This window comes from Lygodium microphyllum, unplaced genomic scaffold, assembly GCF_053477565.2.
Source record: "Lygodium microphyllum isolate KBCC unplaced genomic scaffold, Lygodium_microphyllum_v1.1.10 scaffold_44, whole genome shotgun sequence".
Lineage (NCBI taxonomy): Eukaryota > Viridiplantae > Streptophyta > Polypodiopsida > Schizaeales > Lygodiaceae > Lygodium > Lygodium microphyllum.
Window position 1 is genome coordinate 1,245,924 of NW_028229527.1, and position 6,000 is coordinate 1,251,923.

A 6,000-nucleotide genomic window follows, 5' to 3' on the forward strand; every position below is an offset into this window, starting at 1 on the left:
GTGACCCAATGGAAGCAAGTGCATCTGCAATCTTCTTTACCTTCATGTGGTAGTCGTTGATGCTCATATTTTCTCTTTGCACATTGTGTAACTCTTGCTTGAGCTGCATTTTCCTGGCTTGCGTATTTGTGCTATACATCTTTGACAGAGTATCCCATGCCTCCTTTGGCGTACTTGCATCCTGAATATGCACAATCATGGAGTCTGAAATGCTGATAGACAACCAATACATAACTTTCCTGGCTCTCTCATGCCATGCTTTGAATGCCTGCATTTGCTGTTGATTGGGAACATCAGGAAGAACTGGTTCTTCTTCATTTCCTGCAACAAATTCCCAATATCCTTTTCCCATAAGGAAATTCGTCATTCTAAACTTCCATGCCTGGAAGTTGTTCTTGTCAAGCTTTTCAGTGACAATCTGTGAAAGAGAATCAGATGCCATTACAAAAGACTGCAAAAAATTCTGTCACTGCAAAACCCACAGCTTCACCCTCACAAGGGAGAATCTGCAAATCTGGCGAAAGTGGTATTTGACCACACAGTCACTTCCTAGTGACGATTTTGCATCAACAGGCAACAGGGATGATTCTGTAACTCCCAATGTCTCTGCGCACAAGCATACAATGCAATTTTTACTGTAACTATTCACCGACCTGTAGAACAGTGGCTGCACAGCATAAAACCGAGCCTTTTCCTGAGTGCGTGCAGAAAACTTCCGTCTGCAAAACAGGCCCCGAAATGGCCTCAAATCAAAAAAACAAGGTCGCCAAGGGCTAAAGCCCTATCCCGCAGCATATACTGCCCTCTTGCTTCACCGCGAAGGGCGTCTCAACCTGAGACAATGCACTCCTGCAATTTCCGGCTGTGCTACCTGCAGAGATCTGCTCCCAAAACAGGAAATGAAAGCAACACTGCTCCTCTTACCAGACCACCGCGAGCTTGGCTTGCTTTCTTGAGCTCCTTACCACGAACAAGGCTCTGATACCATGTCAAGATTGTGGGAGAGAAGGAAGGAGTCTCGCTTGAAGCTTTCTTGCTTGCACAATGGGGGAAGACACACAAGGGTGGAGGCTGAAAACAGTTTTCCTCTTCTTAGTTGTGTAAGCCAAAAGAACTCAAGTACAAAGAAATAGAAGAACCCTATATATGGGTCTCAAACCAAACTCAACTAACTAAGGTGGCATACTAACTGAGCCACGAACTAGAGTAGATAAGGATAGCTATCATGTAGCTATTATTCATGGGCGGTGTACCAACCGCGTCTGCAACTGACAAGTCGGTGACATAAATATACAACGGTCACCCTGGCGTATCACGAGTGGAGCTCGATATCTCAACATAGCATATCTGCATCATTCTGTATAGGTGTAAGACTACTCTCAGCAATGTTGGTAGGTTGTTCCATATTCATACTTAGAGAAGATCCTATTTGATAAGAATTGATATTAGCATCGAATAAATGTATTCACAAAAGATGGCTCACAAAAATAAGTCCATGTACCTTCAAAATTCTTGTAATATATATGGTGTCAATATCAAAACTTGACAATATTAAGACCTTCATTTGATGTTTGCATATATTTCATCGCATGGCCCAATCACAGTTGCAACATACCCACTCACAATGTGCATTGTGTATTGTATACTAGAGCTTTGTGTTGCTCATGCTCTTAACCTTTGCAAGACTATGATCATCTCCAATAAATTTGACAAATTGATCTGGAATGCCTCTTACACGCATAAGACATGACAATACAATCTTTTGAACATTGAAGTTTTGTCTAAAGCCTGCCTCTTTCATAGCCTCTAGATACCAATAATATGGATGGCAAAATGTGAGGAGCTTGTGGATTAGCCAATCCGCTCTATGGCCATGAATTGTGCGCCTTCCAATCAAGAATTGAGACTTTAGCAATCCATGGTAAGATTCAATTGATCCATTTGTTGCTTGGTTGGCATGTGGAAGTATTCGCGTGGCTCTAACCCACATTCCTATAATATAAAATAACTTACATGATCAACACTCATGTGAATTCAAGAATAGATGAATTTATAAATTAGAAAGCCTTACCTAGTTTGGGAACCCAATTTTCCTTGAAGTATGTGAGGAAGTTTTTCTCGCTAGCATAAGTTTTAAAGAACTGATCAATAAGAGATGTAGCATCCTCCTTCCTTTTGGCCTCATTACTCAATCCTCTACACTTCATGTTCATAATGTGACCAAGGTCTCAAAACATATTAGCCCGTACTTGATGATCTGGAACTTTCTTTATCAAATTCTTTAACCAACATCTTCTAACATGCCATATACAAAGATATATAGGAGATCCAAAAATAGCCCTACAATTTAACCAATGATTCATTGAGTGAGATTCAATTGTACATTGAAAAGAAGCATTCAAAATATTCCCATGCAATTTTTAGTTAATATAGTGAGAATCATGTATACTGTATGGCATTAATTTCCCCTTGTGCATCGTCTACCATCCACGCACTTGCCTCCCAAGAAGAATTAAAATCCAATATGTGATTTCGAAATGCTTTTAACCAAGTGATCAAGTAGGTAGTGTCCATTGAGGAGGCAATGATCCATGCTATTGGCACCCCATTTCTATGTGCATCAAATACAAGTATAGAATATAGAGAGAACTGCATTCAAACATGCACCAAATCAAACATAAAATAGGAGGGTGAAAACAAAGATGCATTAAAAAAAACACTCTAAAAATATCTTGTATTTGCAAATATACAAGTGAAAAAGATATAAACTTCTTACCTTGTATTTATTGGTACCGAATGTAGCATCCATAGCAAGTATACCATCCTTTCCATACTTGTTAAGCATATGTAGCTGCCACTCTATTTGAATACCCAAGATGAAAGGCTTACCAATAAAAGCATTATACTGCTGGTAGATGAAAGTTCTACAATTGTTCTCTAGCACCCAATTATGCACACTGCATGTATCATCCTTATTGGACTTGAAGGTAAGGATTGATTCCATCTTTGATGCTATATTCAAAATATCCGCATTGTCATAGATGCATTCCTTCCTAGCTTTATATTCAAGTCTTGCATTGCATGTCTCTCCACCAATGCAATATGTTGTTGGAATACTTGTAGTGGGGTAAACCCACTATGAAGCAAGTTTTTGACCCATGTTCTTTTCTCTTTAGATAACTAAGGTGCAACAAGCAACCTTGAATCAGACAAACCTTCACAATGTATCCCATGACAAATATGGCCTTCCCAATCCACATGATTATGCTCCACATAATTTATTCAAGCTATATTTGGCCATAAATAGAGTCTATACACATAGAAATGACATCTACAACCCAATAAATGTTTGCCACCTTTAGCATTTGGTCACTTTTTATGAGCAGTCACTTGTGGTTTACTACGCAAGTCTTTTGGTCCAAAAGCACACCAAAAACTAGGCATATGAAGCAAATGATATCTTTGAGAATCAGTTTGTACATATGAATAATCAAGCCTCTAGAAGTCAACAAGAACATGACATTTGTATACATACCATATTTGCTCTATCCATGAGAATTCAACAGGTTGTGCTAAGGTTTCTTGTTCCCTCCTCCGAGACATTTGTATCTTGAAGTTTGTGGGTGTGCCTTCTGAACTACTCTCCCCAGAAATGAAATCGCTCACCCGATCCCAGTAAATGTGTGCATATGCTTGAGCATGGTATTGTCTCGTTGGATCTAATTTGATCATCCATGTTAGAGCCGATGCATTAAAAGGCCCCGAAGTTGGATAGTGTATTTTAAAAGGTACATCCATATTTAGAGGTACTCTGAGAGCTCAACTGAAATGGAAGGCAAATGTATTGCAAAACACATTAGAGTCAATATCACTCCTTTTTAAAAAAATTTGCACATAAATTATAAATTCATTTTCAATAATTGACCATTCTGAATAACAATTTGGATTGAAAGACCTCTTTGTAAAACAACAATCAAACAAGAAGCCAGCTTGCAACTTCCTAAATAGTTTCTGAGAGCGTAAGCATCTGGAGGAGATGTTGCCAAAGAAGCTCTCCAATGTGCTTCCGGGTGGGAGTTGTATTGTGACCACTTTTCGCTCTCAGAATGTGGTGAGATAGTTGGAGCAGACGTGCGGGGCCACTTGCATTAGGAGTTGGAGTTGCTGAGGGAGGAGGATGTGGTGAAGCTATTTTTGAAGACTGTGCTTTTCTAGAGAGCATGCCTCTAAAAAAATCGTAATTTAGTCTATACTACCAGTGGAGCTCCGAGGGCGTGGATGTGTATACATTCCGCATAAGGCATTACATCACCTACGCCTGTCCTGGTTTCGAGTCGAAGGTTGTCTCTAAAGCGCAAAGCACACGATGGCAACGGTTGCCATCATTGTGCCACCAATAGACAATGCCCTTGGGCAACACAATCACATCGTCCCTGGTGGTGTGACACACTAGCATGTGGGGGTGGTACTTAGGATGGACGGGGAGGACAGCACCAAACCATCCTTTGCCTGCAACAAACACCGATCGATGAACATGTGATCATCATGGGAGGACGTCGATAGCAAGCAAACAAATGAAGTGAATGTGAACTCAATGAGGCAAGGCGAAGGTATGGTAGGGATCAAACCGCTGCAGTCACTAGTGAGATGTAGAGCCAGCAAGAACGAAGGACATGGGTTGAGTGGCGTTGTATCGGAAGAATAAGGGGATGCTGAGTACGAGGGAGAAGCAGAGGGCCCTGCGGGTATTAACTGCTGACATGTATGCATTGGAAATGCGAGGGATGGGGCTGTGGGGGCACAGAGGAAATATGAAAATGGTTTTTCATCTTTCCTGAGCGGGCGCTGATCAGTAGCCCTCCCCCCCCCCCCCGCCCTTCCACGTCGATCAAAGAGGGGGGCCTATACTAATATTTATCCTCAGCCTGATACATTATGAGGCGACCTTCCGGTTGCGTTCGCAGCTTTTCAATTAATTGATTACATTGTTTTAATTGAATAGTTAGTTTTAAATTAGATGCGTTGGTTTTATTTCAACAGCCCCCCATAAATCAACTTCTTAGGATTGTGTTCTAAGTATGAACAACAACATGCTTTAAACTTTTCAGTTGGCAATGGCTTTGTAAGAAAATCGGCCCACATACTTGTCGTTGGAGTATGTTCCAACTCTTATCATACTCCAACTCTATCTTCTGAGAATGCTTCGGATTCTTGGCTAGATAAATACAATAGATCTTCAAAGATGAGCTGCAACTCCGATAGAAGTGCTTGTAGCCAGAGTCCTTATTTTCCAGCAAGCGCAATTGCGATAAACTCGGTTTCATAGCCCGATGAAAGAGTCATGGACCCTTGCTTTTTGGATTTGGATTGCCATGTGACTCTGCACCTGCCAGTACAAAAGTCAAACTAGCACTAGATCTTCTAGAATCAAACCCCCCCCCCCCCTACACACCGAAATTTGAATTAGACCAACCAACTAAGGAGGTTAGAGATCAATCGGATTGGGAACGATAATATGTTAAGCCATAATTAGAAGTACATTTAAGATATCTTACAACACATTAAAGCGCTTTCCAATGTAATAAGCCAGGATTATGCATAAAACAAGACAAGCAGTTTATGCTATGACATAAATCCATACGTGTGCTAGTTACTAAATATCGTGGTTTTCATGGGAGTTGCTTATATGGAAATAGTTGCATGAAGGCTTTGTCGCTGAGCTAGTAGGATGTTTGGTAAGTGAAAAGTTTATTAGCTAATAGGTAAGGGGGAGGTGGCAATTTTAATGGAAGCATGCCAAAAGTTTTGAGAATTTCATAAACATATTTAGTTTGATGAACTGTGAGAGTGCCTACGGATGGATTTCTTTGGACTTGAAGTCCTAAAAAATTATGCTAGTGGACCTAAATTAGTGATAGTGAATGCACTGGCAATTTCAGACTTAGCACAATATATTCCAAATAGGATACCTAAGAGGGCAATATCATCCACATATAAAAA

General features: G+C 40.5%; 1 pseudogene; it reads right to left on the reverse strand.

Moving 5' to 3' along the window:
* Window positions 1–1,465: 1,465 nt before the first annotated feature.
* LOC148008940 (uncharacterized) lies at window positions 1,466–2,881 on the reverse strand (annotated as a pseudogene).
* Window positions 2,882–6,000: the final 3,119 nt, after the last annotated feature.